The sequence below is a fragment of the Pan paniscus genome, chromosome 8, assembly GCF_029289425.2.
Source record: "Pan paniscus chromosome 8, NHGRI_mPanPan1-v2.0_pri, whole genome shotgun sequence".
NCBI lineage: Eukaryota > Metazoa > Chordata > Mammalia > Primates > Hominidae > Pan > Pan paniscus.
This window is the reverse complement of record NC_073257.2, coordinates 101,375,097-101,390,249: the sequence shown is the minus strand read 5'-3', so window position 1 is coordinate 101,390,249 and position 15,153 is coordinate 101,375,097. Positions and strand designations below refer to the sequence as shown.

The 15,153-nt window shown below is 41.9% G+C and overlaps 1 pseudogene; it reads right to left on the bottom strand.

Annotated features, from left to right (window-relative positions):
* Positions 1 to 8,244: 8,244 nt before the first annotated feature.
* LOC100985614 (interferon-induced protein with tetratricopeptide repeats 1B-like) lies at positions 8,245 to 12,399 on the bottom strand (annotated as a pseudogene).
* Between the last annotated feature and the right edge of the window lie 2,754 nt (positions 12,400 to 15,153).

The window sequence follows — 15,153 nt, the reverse complement described above, 5'->3', positions numbered from 1 at the left end:
TTTAGATGCTGTGTAAGCACAGAGAAAAGAAATACTACTTTGTGAGGCTCATAGAAGACATTTTGGATCATGTTATTGATCTCCAGCCCTAAGATAAATAAAGAGTTGTAGTTCTGATGTGAACTAAAATGGAGAGTCATGGAATTATCAAGATTCCCCATCTGTAAGCAGGCCACAAGCTTAGCCTTGTTAACCCATATGTCTTAAGCCATATGCATTAAGATCATGAAGTGGCAATGGCACATGATGTAGGAGTGGCTGGTCTTTCATTAGATACTCTTACCCACCAACTTATCCAGGCTGTCTGTATGAGTTCTGTGATATCTCCTTTTGGTGGGATCTGGCCAGTGCCTACTTAGGCTGATTACTGCTTTAAACGAACAGTTCTCAAATGGGGGCAATTTTGCCCCTGGGGGCATCTGGCAATACTTGGAGAAAATTTTTTGTTTGTTTGTTTGTTTTTTTGAGACAGAGTCTCACTCTGTCACCCAGGCTGGAGTGCAGTGGTGCGATGTCGGGTCCCTGCAGTCTCTGCCTCCTGGGTTCAAGCAATTCTTCTGTCTCAGCCTCCCGAGTAGCTGGGAGTACAGGTGCCCACCAGCATGCCCAGCTAATTTTTGTACTTTTTCAGTAGAGATAGGGTTTTCCATGTTGGCCAGGCTGGTCTTGAACTCCTGACCTCAGGTGACCTGCCTGCCTCAGCCTCCCAAAGTGCTGGATTACAGGCATGAGCCACCACACTTGGCCCCTGGAGACACTTTGGATGATCACAACTGGAGATGTGGGTGCTACTGACATCCAGAGGTCATTGCTGATGCTAAACATCCTATAATGTACAGAACAGCCCCTCACAGCAAAGAGTTATCTGGCCCCAAATGGCAATAGTGCTTAGACTGAAAAACCCTACATTAGTTCCAAAAGGACTTTCTGCAATGTTCAAAATGTTCTAGGGTGGGTTGGGTGGCTCACACCTGTAATCCCAGCACTTTGCAAGGCCAATTGGGAAGATCACTTGAGCGTGGGAGTTTGAGACCAGCCTGGGCAACATGGAGAGACCCTGTCTCTACAAAAAATAAAATTAAAAAAAAAAACTTAGCCCGATGTGGTGGTGTGAGCCTCTAGTCCTAGTTAGTTGGAAGGCTGAGGCGGCAGGATTGCTTGAGCCCAGGTGTTTGAGGCTGCAGTAAGCCATGACTGTGTTGCAGCACTCCAGCCTGGGCAACAGAGACAGATCCTGTCTCAAAAACAAACAAACAAACAAACAAACAAAAAAAGAAAACATTCTAAATCTGTGCCACCGCTAGCTATATATTACTATTGAGCACTGCAAGTGTAACTAGTGCATCTGAAGAACTGAGTTTTAGATTGTATTTTAATTAATTTAAATATAAATTGAAATAGCTGCGTAGTGGCTTCATATCAGACCACTCAGCTCTACATAAAAGCCTGCAGTGTCAGATGCTGGGGGTTCCCCCACACACCTGATGGAAGTAGCACTTGCCTTCGGTAGCACATACCAGTTTCTTGAGCTGCAGCTTTTATAGCTTTAATATAGTTCATTAAGAAACTTCCTACATTTTCTGGGCACAGTGACCTTTGGCTGTATGTGGGGAATATAGTATGCATTCCTGCTCCAGAGGAGACTAGGAATGCCATTCTCTCTGCCTTTCCTTCCATCCATATATACTGATGAATCTCCTTTTTAAAAAACTCAAAAGATCTGTGTGCTAGTATCTAAGACTTTATATTCGGGGGATGATTTGCTGAGAAGTAGCAGCTGAAGGCAGTAGAGGGCGCAAATACCTCTATATAGGAAACACTTCTATTTAGGAAAAACTCATTAAAAAGCATTATCTGTTGTCCATAGAATATTCTTTTATGACTCTCTTCATTAATCTTCCTCCTTCAGCTATTTCATGAACTTTTTGAAGTTTCTTGATAAAGATAACTCCAACATACCGGTTTTCAGAACTTAGCTCAATGGCTTGGTTCCCAGGGTGGAGAGAGACCACTTCTTGGCTCCTCACTGCCATCCCCTCCCCAGCTGCCCGAAATGAAAGGGCACAGAGATAACTTTTAATCAGTGTCCAGTAGAATAGGCACAGTCCAGGAGCCCATCCTGGCAACTGAATCTAGAAGCTTGCAGAGGGAAGACGTGGCCTGTGGTCAGTGGTTTCCTCAGCCCAGTGTCTCATTTACCAAGCACTAGTTGGAAGGGCACTTAAGAGACATTCTGGGGCCCCAGAAAGGCAGGAGACTGAGTTTCTCTTCCCTGAGCTTGGAGTGAATGCTTCTTTTGTATGTACAAGAAGAATGTACAAGTAGAATGCTTCTGTTGTGTGTACAAGTCATTCTAAGGAGTTTTTCCTTTGCCGTAGACTGTGGAGAAGGCCGTGGAGTCAGCACTGCCCATGGAAAAAGATTGACATTGAGCTTAATGAATATAAATAATCCAATCCCTGTGGTAGACACCTGGCAGCTCCAAAGAGTTCCAGAGCCGGGGAGAGCAGATTCGGATGCCTTCTAACCATTTGTGTGTGTGTGTGTGTGTGTGAGTTTTGTGTTTGTGTTTGTGAGTGTGTGAGTTTGTGTGTGTAAGTTTATATGTTTGTGTGTAGTTAAAGTGATGCTCTGGGGGTATGTCTTTCTCTGTCTACTTTGGAATCCTCCAAATTTTTTTCTCCATCCTTAGTAACTTGAACCTGAGTTATAACTAGCACCAAGCCAGGGCCACAGCAGGAAAAGTGGACAACTTACCTGATGTGTTAGACCTGGCTATTCCTTTTTTCTCTCACCATCTTAATTTTAATTTGCTTTTTGTCACCATGTTTATATCTTACATACATTGAGAGCTCAATAAGTACATTTTAAAGCAAATATTAAATATGTATATATTTTCTATAACCCACTTAAGACAATGGTCCCAAGAGAGCAGTAAGCCCATGAAATCCATCAGCAGAAGAGAGAGCAGAGTTGGTGGGTGGAGAGGCTGGAGAGGAAGAAGGTGATGAATATCTGCTGAGCATGTTTGTGGAAGTCCTCTTTGGAATGCTTGAGACAGCTGGGGACCCTTTCTGGTATTCTGATCTGTTTGGGCTAAAGCTATCATAATTTAGGCCTAACACACAAATGTGATGTAGCCAAAGGCTTGTGAGGTGTGGTGCATATGGATTATACATAGAAGTGTAGCCAGAGTTTACAATAGGATCACTGGGGAAAATTCAATAGCTCTGTGCTAGTGGAATATGAATTCACAAGTTCACCACACTATTTTCATTCTTCCCTCCTTTCCTCCAGGTCGTGTGCCCCGTAGAAAGCACTCGTATGCAGCCCAATGTCAAGAGAGTCAATCGATGACATTTCAAAATGAACTTTGTTTAATAGTTTCTTCCCAGAGCTTTGACAGGCCAAAGCAGGAGGACTGCTTGAGGCCAGGAGTTTGAGACTAGCCTGGGCATAGTGAGACCTACCTCTACAAAAAATTAAAAAAAGAAAATCAGCCAGGCATGGTGGTGCACACCTGTAGTTCTAGCTAATTGGAAGGCTGGGGTGGAACGATTGCTTGAACCCAAGAGTTCGAGGCTGCATTGAGCTATGATCATGCTACTGCAGTCCAGCTTTGGTGACAGAGTGAGGCCCTGTCTCTGGAAAAAAAAAATAGTTTCTGTTTCTGGCACAAAAAAAGTTCATGCTGTACTGAAAACCTCAGTCAGCAGTAATTACCCAAATACACACACAAACGCTCAAAACTCACAGTCACAGTTCTCTCACACATAATAGGTGCTGGTTAGTAGGGAAACCAGCTTTGGTTTCCAGCACCAGGGGAAGGTGTGAAGGAGCACAAAGAGATTCAGACTCTCCCCATCAGATTTATGCGAATGAACTTGCCTGATAGCCAACCCCCGTAAACAATGCCATCTAACTTCTAGTAAATTTTCTATGTAACTTTTAACCAAGAAGGAACAATATGTCCTTTGGTTTCTATAGGCCTAGATGAGCCAGTAATGGGAAACTATAGCCATCTTGTTTACAAGAATAAGAAGTGGTTTAGAAACAATTGCAGGACAGAGCTAGAAGCCAGAAGCTAAGAGCTGTCTGATTGGAGAAGTGTTGTCTTTACAATCTCTAATCAGCAGATCTCTGTCTTTTTTTTTTAATTATTATACTTTAAGTTCTAGGGTACATGTGCACAACGTGCAGGTTTGTCACATATGTATTCATGTACCACGTTGGTGTGCTGCACCAATTAACTTGTCATTTACATTAGGTATATCTCCTAATGCTATCCCTGCCCCTCCCCCCACCCCACGACAGGCCCCGGTGTGTGATGTTCCCTTTCCTGTGTCCAAGTGTTCTCATTGTTCAATTCCCACCTATGAGTGAGAACAGGCGGTGTTTGGTTTTTTGTCCTTGAGATAGTTTGCTGAGAATGATGGCTTCCAGCTTCATCCATGTCCCTAAGAAGGACATGAGCTCATCCATTTTTATGGCTGCATAGTATTCCATGGTGTATATGTGCCACATTTTCTTAATCCAGTCTATCATTGATGGACATTTGGATTGGTTCCAAGTCTTTGCTATTGTGAATAGTGCTGCAATAAACATACGTGTGCATGTGTCTTTATAGCAGCATGATTTATAATCCTTTGGGTATATACCCAGTAATGGGATGGCTGGGTCAAATGGTATTTCTAGTTCTAGATCCTTGAGGAATGGCCACACTGACTTCCACAGTGGTTGAACTGGTTTACAGTCCCACCAATGGTGTAAAAGTGTTCCTATTTCTCTACATCCTCTCCAGCACCTGTTGTTTCCTGACTTTTTAATGATGGCCATTCTAACTGGTGTGAGATAGTATCTCACTGTGGTTTTGATTTGCATTTCTCTGATGGCCAGTGATGATGAGCATTTTTTCATGTGTCTGTTGGCTGCATAAATGTCTTCTTTTGAGAAGTGTCTGTTTTTTTCTTGTAAATTTGTAAAAAAATTTTTTCTTATAAATTTGTAAAAAGTTCTGGCCAGGGCAATCAGGCAGGAGAAAGAAATAAAGGATATTCAATTAGGAAAAGAGGAAATCAAATTGTCCCTGTTTGTAGATGACATGATTGTATATTTAGAAAACCCCATGGTCTCAGCCCAAAAGCTCCTTAAGCTGATAAGCAACTTCAGCAAAGTCTCAGGATACAAAATCAATGTGCAAAAATCACAAGCATTCCTATACACCAATAACAGACAGAGAGCCAAATCATGAGTGAACTCTCATTCACAACTGCTTCAAAGAGAATAAAATACCCAGGAATCCAACTTACAAGGGATGTGAAGGACCTCTTCAAGCAGAACTACAAACCACTGCTCAACGAAATAAAAGAGGACACAAACAAATGGAAGAACATTCCATGCTCATGGGTAGGAAGAATCAATATCATGAAAATGGCCATACTGCCCAAGGTAATTTATAGATTCAATGCCATCCCCATCAAGCTACCAATGACTTTCTTCACAGAATTGGAAGAAACTACTTTAAAGTTCATATGGAACCAAAAAAGAGCCCGCATTGCCAAGACAATCCTAAGCCAAAAGAACAAAGCTGGAGGCTTCATGCTACCTGACTTCAAACTATACTACAAGGCTACAGTAACCAAAACAGCATGGTACTTGTACCAAAACAGAGATATACACCAATGGAACAGAACAGACCCCTCAGAAATAATACCACACATCTACAACCATCTGATCTTTGACAAACCTGACAAAAACAAGCAATGGGGAAAGGATTTCCTATTTAATAAATGGTGCTGGGAAAACTGGCTAGCCATATGTAGAAAGCTGAAACTGGATCGCTTCCTTACACCTTATACAAAAATTAATTCAAGATGGATTAAAGGTTTAAATGTTAGACCTAAAACCATAAAAACCCTAGAAGAAAACCTAGGCAATACCATTCAGGACATACGCATGGGCAAGGATTTCATGTCTAAAACTCCAAAAACAATGGCAACAAAAGCCAAAATTGACAAATGGGATCTAATTAAACTAAAGAGCTTCTGCACAGCAAAATAAACTACCATCAGAGTGAACAGGCAACCTACATAATGGGAGAAAAGTTTTGCAAGTACTCATCTGACAAAGGGCTAATACCCAGAATCTACAAAGAACTCAAACAAATTTACAAGATCTCTGTCTTTAGATTTTATCTTTAGCTGTGTTCCAGAAGGAAAGTCAAATCTGCCCCTACACAGAGGTCTGTAGTGGTATTAGGTAAGGAATTCAAGGAGAGGCCAGGAGAGCTCCTTGGAAACCCCATGCACTGGTAATGTTCTTTTGAATAAAACTAATAAATCTCCTCACCAAAATTAGAAAGGAATTCTACACCCATGTCAGCTACATGAAGGGCTCCATATCCTTTCCCAGCCCTTAAATATCTGTGAAATTTGTCAACACTCTCCAATTCTGTGCAATTCATGGAAGGCTAAATGCTTCCTTGATGTGTCTTTTATTTGTAGGTAGATGTTATGGCTTCTTCTGCCTCTTATTTCTGCACAGACAGTTTTAGTTTTCTTGCTTCCCACTCAGACATGTAAATTCACAGCTTCTTAGAGTTTGCAACAATTTAAAACTCTACTCACAAATTTGTTATCTTGGTTAATTTTACTATAGATTTTTGGATACAGAGAAAGAGCAAAGAGTATATTACACACTACCTAGCACTACTTGTGCATCTCAAATAGGGGGACTTTTTTCACTTTCTCTTTTTGTGATGCAACTTAACTTCCCTTAGGTCAGAATGACTAATTATATATATAATATATATATACATATATATTATATGTATACATATATATGAATACTTTAGAACTATTTTGCTTTCAAGGACTGAGAACTATCTTAAACAAAGGATTGGATTTGTTATAAAGCTATAATAATTTATATTATAAGGTATCTCAATAGTCTGAAAGTATAGGAGAGAGATGGGCCTTAAGAAGTGAAAATGGAGCCGAGATACTGTGGTGCACACAAGAATCTTTTCTCTCTTTCTGCCCATGTGCTTTGTTTGTAGATCTTCTTGTGGGTCAACATCTTTGCCCATATGAAAAAGTTGACTTCCTGTACTCCCTGAATATAAATCTCCTTTGAACAGCTGACCTAGTAGACTGAAAATGGAAGTTGTCAGTTCCAATTGCAAATTCTCAGAAGTCTGATTGGTCTGGCAGGTGACAAGTACCTAACACAAGACATATCAAGAGCGACAAAGGGGTGCAGTGATAAAGGAGAAGTGCTGATATTGCTGCCACAACCACGTGGATAGGTGTTCATTAGCCAAAAAGTGGGAGTTGAGCTGATGATGCGATGTGTGCCACCAAACAGTTTTATGTTGCTTCCTGTCATGCCTTTTTGAAAGCAGCGATCAGGGAAGATTTATCTGATATTTAGATTTAGATATGATAACATTTAACATCTCAAAAGACAGGGTTCAGGCCAGTAGCCCGTCTCAGGCTATCTCATAGGACAGCACCGCTTCACTTTCTTTTCCCCTTTCAATGTGTGAAGGAGCACAGTGAGATTCAAACTCTCCCCATCAGATTTAAGCAAATGAACTTGCCTGTTAGCCAATTCAGTAAAGCACTAAAATTTTTTTCCTCTAGCACTTGACTGAATTTCTATATTTAGCTGCACCCCACCCCCTCGCTTTTTTTTTTTTTTTTGATGGAGTCTCACTCTGTTGCCCAGGCTGGAGTGCAGTGGCATGATCTTAGCTCACTGCAAGCTCCGCCTCTCGGGTTCACGCCATTCTCCTGCCTCAGCCTCCCGAGTAGCTGGGACTACAGGTGCCTGCCACCACACCTGGCTAATTTTTTGTATTTTTAGTAGAGACAGGGTTTCACTGTGTTAGCCAGGATGATCTCCATCTCCTGACCTTGTGATCCTCCCATCTTGGCCTCCCAAAGTGCTGGGATTACAGGCGAGAGCCACCGCGCCCAGCCCAGCTCTTTTTAATATTAGTCAATTGTGTTAGCTTCAGACTTCCCACGACATTCCTGAAAGGGGCCATAACGATAATAAATCTCTTGCAACAGCTTTTATTAATATCATGCAGGCTGAGTGCTTTCTGGTAAATGTCCTCAACTTTTTGGTGTTCACCTCCCTCTGCATACCTGTTGGCTAGGTCCACATAAACCATTGCAAATGTGGGCCTTTGCTCTACAGCAAATTCAACATGAGATATAACTAATCTTATTATTTTGTCTACAGTTTCTCTATCCTGCCTTTAGCTTTTTTTGTCTGTTTCCTGCAGCAAAGCCCTATCTGGTGATGCAGGAAGGCAGAAGTGGGTGTTCCCTGCAAGGCCATTTTTAAGAGCAGAAGAGCTTTATCTATATTGCCTTTTCTTTGATAAAACTGGGCTGCATATCGAAAAACATAGGTCTGTGAAGACATACTGATTAGAGCTTTTTCAATGTGCTTTTCTCCTTCAGCTTCCTGTCCTTCATCCTGAAGCTTCAGGGCAAGGATAACCTTAATGTGTGCATCTTTTGGATTTAGACTGACAGCCCATTTTAGGGGGTGCAGAGAAAATGTCTCATTACTGTCTGTTGTGTTAAAACCGTCCAGGCAATAGGCAGTGATGACATACCCAGTGCTGAATTCAGGATTTTCAGGGCCCACCTCTCGAGCCTTTTCAAAGCAGGCCTTGGCCTGTTCATAATTCTTTCCTCCACACTTCGCCAAGGCCCATCCTTCCTCACAGTTCATCTCAGGACACTCCATTCTATAGCGGGAAGCATTTGCAAACTTCTTGCAAATGTTCTCTACCTTATCTAGGTAAGTCTGGGCTTCTGCCAGTCTCCCTATGTGGTGATACGCCCAGGCAAATTTGCCCCAGCCCAGGCAAAGTTGCCCCAGGTCACCTGCCCATGTGATGATACTGGTCACTCATGTCTGCTTGGTTGGTGTGTTCTCATTGAACTTCTTTCTCTAGTGCTTTCTCATTCTGGCCCTTCCAGTGTTTCACATAAGCTAGTATGTTGTGCATTCCCACACTGTATTTTGTGTCCACGAACTAAATCTCTTCCAAGACCCTGTTTTCTAAATCAGAAATTTCAAGGGCTTCAATTAGCAACCCCCATGTAAAGTGACATCTCAACTGCTCAAGCCTATCTTTGACTCCATGATAATCAGCATTTTTACTGTGAAAATAAACAGGAAGTATTTGCGTGATTTTCTGATGGAAATGGAATGCTATCTAATGAAAAGATAGGTAGAAACATTGTTAAATAGTTGGGCACAGTGGCTCACACCTGCAATCCTAGTACTTTGGGAGGCCAAGGTGGGCAGATAGCTTAAGCTTAGGAGTTCAAGATCTGCCTGGGCAACATGGCAAAACTCTAGCTCTACAAAAAATGCAAAAAAAATTTATCTGGGCATGGTGGCACACACCTGTAGTCCCAGCTACTCAGGGAGGCTGAGGTAGGAGGATTGCTTGAGCCCAGGAGGTTGAGGCTGCAGTGAGCTGTGATCATACCACTGCCCTCCAGCCAGGGTGACACACACAATGAGATCCTGTCTCAAAAAAAAAAAAAAGGCGGGTGGAGGGTGGGGGGTGGATTTTTTTTTTCCCCATAGCTGTTTTCCAGGAGCATAAGGCTTAGGTAAAGCTTAACATTGTCAACGTCATTCCATATTGCCAAGTGTTTGGTGCTGTCCCTGCAATATCCTAAGGAGGAACCATACTAGGCTGTGAAGCCTTAGTTAAAAATTATCAACATCATGATATCAGCAAATGCATTTTGTCTGCTTGAATACTGGCTGAAAGGGATTAAATCTGCCAGTGACTTAGATTAGTTCGAAAACTAATGCAGTTAGATAGGTTTTGAACTCCTCAATGCTACATGACACTTTCGTTTCTCAGGATGCCATAGCAGATGACATGCATCAAAAAAGCAATAATGCTGTCAGGAGAAATGAACCTGGGGCAAGGAGAAGCTCTTTCTCACCTTTCTCTAGGTTTCCAACTTGGTCCATTAAGATTTGAAAACAACTACTTCTTTCCCCAAGGCAGAAACAGTGAAATAAACATTTCTAGTTTTATTCTTCCCCCTAAAACAAGACGGTGGGCAAAGTGACTTTTCTGAATAAACAGTGTCAGGCATGGTCTTCTCCTTTTTCTTACAAAGAATTATTTCTTAGAGTCATCAACATGCCAAAAGAGAATTGGTTAGGAGCAGCTTTTGAGCCAACTACTCCTTTATGCCCAGTCCTATCTATGACATATTGGAGGGTTGAATTGTGTCCACCAAAAAGATGCTCTGAAGTCCTAGCTCCCAGTACCTGTAAATGTGACCTTATTTAGAAATAGGGTCTTTGCAGATATAATCAAGTAAAGATGAGCACATTGGGAGGATGCTAACCCAATGTGACTGATGTCCTCATAAGGAGAGGAAATGAGACAGAGTCAGGCACACACGGAGGGAAGATATAAAAACACAAGGAAGGATGCCATGTGAAGAGAGAGCATGGCACCTAAGAGGAGGCAAGGAAGGATGCTGCGGGGAGTTTCAAAGGGAGCATGGCTCTGCTGATACCTTGATTTTAGGCTCTTGGGCTCCAAAACTGAGAGAGAACAAATTTCTGTGGTTTTAAGCCACCCAATTTGTGGTACTATGTTATGGCAGCCCTAGGAAATTAATACACAGAGAAAACATTGAAGCAGGAAAGATCATTGAGATTGACTGCTGTGACCTTAGGGAATCCCCATGTTTGTTGGGGAACGAGCCAGGTGCAGTGGCTCATGCCTGGCTCATGCCTTGGGAGGCCGAGGCGGGTGGATCACCTGAGGTTGGGAGTTCGAGACCAGCCTGACCAACATGGAGAAAACCCGTCTCTAGTAAAAATCCAATTCTTTTTAAACCATCACTCTTAGCCTCACATGCACCACTTCTAGTCTCTATGGTGCTTGTGTAAATTAGAAAAGAGTGCCCTTTTCTGTGAGTATATGTGTCCCTTGCCAGGACACTTATCTTGGTGAGCCAAATGTAGACTGCATTTCATTCTCTTCCCTTACCCCTTTGGCTAATGAATAATCTGAACAATAATGCCTGGCTGCCTTGGCAACAAGCAGGAGAGGTTTTTCTTTTGTGTTGATTATGGGTGTGTCCTCCCCAACATGGGCCATCTTTTCCTCTCTAGATTGTGAGCCACAGGTACATTCTGGGGTGAAATGTTATTAAACAGTAGTTGTTACTCTCTAAATAGATGCTAGGCACTTAAAATCCTCCAGGTTCCTATTTCTTTAAAAACTGAGCAAATAAAGGGCAGTAAGATAGTTCATTCTCATATGTTTTATGATTAGGAAGCAGAGAGTCAGGGAACCTGGTTAACAACCCAATTCTGCCCCACTTAGTACATGTGTGAGTTTAAGTAATTAACTTCAATTTCCAAATACTTCATTTGCAAAATGACCCAGTAAGAGTTATAATCATTCCTAGTTATAGAACTATAGTGAGAATGCTGAGGTAACGCGATAAGAGATCAAGGCAGAGTGAGCTAATTACCAAGCAGAACATAGAACTTAGTCATTAGCATTAGGGTTGGCATTATCATTGTGTATGTGTGTGTTTGTGTGTGTGTGTGTGAGAGAGAGAGAGAGAGATAGAGAGAGAGAGATCCAGGCCCTCAGTGGATGGGTCAGAGGAAGATGCCCATCAACCATTAGGTGACACGTGTTTTCCTATGTGAGCTCCCCTTTTGTCAAATTTTGGCATTTCTGGGAGGAGCAGCCCACCTTGCCATGGTCTTGAGCCTCTGGGAATAGGAGCAGCTTGATGAGGGCTTCAGTCCAGCATAATCTAGAGGTTCTCCTTGAGGCCCTTCAGGTCAGAGGGCTCTGGACACACCTGAGCATTTTGCTGAAAAGCCTCTTGGGCAGGCTGGCTGCTAAGGCCCTGGGCAGGTCAACCTGGTTTCCTGGTCAACCCCATGTGTAGCACTAGGATTAACATGATTTCGTGACCAGGAATGCAGTTAACAAAAATAGGAACCTCTTAGTAGTGAATCTCTCTCACCAATATCCTATTCCTCAAATACTGCCCTACAGGGCATTTATTTTTATTTTTAATTAACTAATTCATCAATTTATTTATTTTATTGAGACATAATAGTTATATATATATTGGGGTGCAACAATATAAAACATATGTGCCCCAAAATGTGTCCTCCCTCTCTAAAATATGCCTTAGGCAGACTTTCCAGATTAAGTTGGACTGAGGCCCACATCAAGCTTCCTCTATTCTCAGAGGCCCAAGATCACGGACGGGTTGGGCTGCTCCTCTCCAGCAGTGCCAAAAATGGACAAAAGGGCAGCTCACCTGAGAAAACCCCTGGCACCTGCTGGCTGATGGGCATCCTCCTTTGCTCCATTCACTGAAATAACTGATATTTTGATACATTTATACAGTGTGTAATCATCAAATCAGGGTAATTGGGATGTCCATCATCTCAATAATTTATTTTTTCTTTGTGTTGAGAGCATTCCAATTCTTCTAGCTATTTTGAAATATGCAATAACTTATAGCCACCCTACTGTACTATCGAACACTAGAAATTATTCCTTCTATTTAATGACATTTTTGTGCCCATTAACAAACCCCTCTTTATCTTCCCTCCCCTCTACCCGTCCCAGCCTTTGGTAACCAGCATTCCACTCTCTATGTCCATGAGGCCCACTTTGTTCTTAGTTCCCACATATGATTGAGAATGTGCAATATTTGTCTTTCTGTGCCTAGCTTATTTCACTTAACATAATGACCTCCAGTTCTATCCATGTTGTTGCAAATGACAGGATTTCATTCTTTTTTATAGTTGAATAATATTCCACTGTGTATATAAGCTACATTTTCTTTATTCATCCACTGATGGACACTTAGTTTGTTTTTATATCTTGGCTATTGTGAATGGTGCTCCAATGAACATGAGAATACAGATATCGCTTTGATAACTTGATGTCAATTTTTAAAAATATATATCCAGCAGTGGATCACATAATAAATCCATTTTCAGTTTTGGGGGGAAACGTCATACTGTTTTCCATAGTGGCTGTACTAATTTACATTCCCACCAACAGTATATGAGGTTCCCCATTCTCTGCATCCTCACCAGCATTCATTATTTTTGTTTTTTTGATAGTAGCCATTCTAACCAGGATGAGATGCTATCTCACTGTGGTTTTGATTCTGCAGGGCATTTAATGGCCTTCCTGGGACTGTGGCTTAGGCGGCCAGATTATCTTCTCACCACATGGAGGAGCTAATAGAAAGTGGTCTCTGTCCTTCCTGCAGACCTCTTCGCAGCAGGCAGTTACAGGTATTTAAATGGTGGAAAACGCATCTGAGAATAGGGTCCTCTGTTTTTTTTCTCAGTTCTCCTTCTCCTGACACTATATCAGATGAAAAGATTCTAGCAAGTCAGTCAGTATAATGTTGAGAAGAAAATACTTTCTGCAACTTACCAGCACAAAACCAAACAGGAAAAGAGGAATGTGTACCTTTTGAATAAGATATACCTTAATTTTGGTTAGGTTTTATATTTCCTAACATCTGTTGAAAAGATAAATCTTATTTTAATGGTTATCATCACAACAAAACCCCAAGCATTGATGCTTTCAAATAAAAATTGAACATAGCTACCTTTAAAATTCTTTTATTTTACTACCTACCTTTGAGGGATCCATCTTAGCCTGAATAGATTAAAACTCACTCCTCCCATCATCCTGTCTCATTCAGCTCCTCTCAAACCTCAGGTCAGTTTTGTCTGGTTTGCAATTCTATGAACATCGCTTGTGATGTTTTCATTCGGTTAGAATTATGACACAAATGCAATGACTTTTAGTGTTAACACAACTTTATTTTCTTTCTGGGTCTGTGTCTGTTAACTTAATAAGAAAGCATAATAGAAGAGTTAGAAAGTTTGCCTTTCTTAGGAGGAGTCTGCAGGGAAATTTGCATTCTAGAAAAATACAGGAATTTAAAAATATGCTAGAAACAAAAGTCCAGGAGCACCAAGAGGTTGACCTCATAGTTTCTTGAGAGACACAGTTGCTACATAGTGCTTGGTTCCAGCTGAGAGGCTCCTCAGGTTTGTCCTGTGTCCTCTGGTGCTTCTTAGGCAAGTGAGGGGTTTAGATTCAGGGAGGATTTCCTGGTGATCTTGTTTCCCATGTAAATAGCACTGCTATGGTATAATACGAAATATCTCCTTAGCCTTTGTCCCTGGTTCCTGTCACAGAGCTTCTAAATTCCTTGGAATTTCCAACAGTGATAGGAAGCATGTTTTCTTATTCATAACAGACCCCTTTCAACCATGCCTGAGTTTATGTTAATGAAGTCACACTACTGGGGGCCCCTAGATAGTTCATTATGGGGGCTGGTTGCCAAAAAGACCAAGGCATGATTAGAGGGTTGGAACTTTCAGCCCCATCCCTCAACCTCTGGGGAGGGAAGAAGGGCTAGAAAGTGAGTTCAGTCACCAGTGGCCAATGATTCAATCAGTCATCAAAATCTTACCTATATATTGTGAACCTCCATAAAAACCCCTCAAGCAGCAATCCCCAACCTTTTTGGCACCAGGGACTGGTTTTGTGGAAGTCAGTTTTTCCACAGACTGGGCAGGGATGGTTTCAGGATGATTCAAGCACATTACATTTATTGTGCACTTTATTTCTATTATTATTACATTGTAATATAAACGAAATAATTATACAACTCACTATAATGTAGAATCAGTGGGAGCCCTGAGCTTGTTTTCCTGCAACTAGACGGTCCCATCTGGGGGTGATGGGAGACAGTGGCAGATCAGCAGGCATTAGATTCTCATAAGGAATGTGCAACCTAGGTTCATCGGATGCAGAGTTCACAATAGGGTTCGTGCTCTTTTGAGAATCTAATGCCTCTGTTGATCTGACAGGAGGCGGAACTCAGACAGTAATGCGAGTGATGGGGAATGGCTGTTAATACAGAGGAAGCTGTGATTGCTCGCCTGCTGCTCACCTCCTGCTGTATAGCCCAGTTCCTAACAGGCCTCGGACCACTACCAGTCTGTAGCCCAGGGATTGGGGACACCTGCTTTAAAGGATGGGGTTCTGAGAGGTTTTGAGTTGGTGAA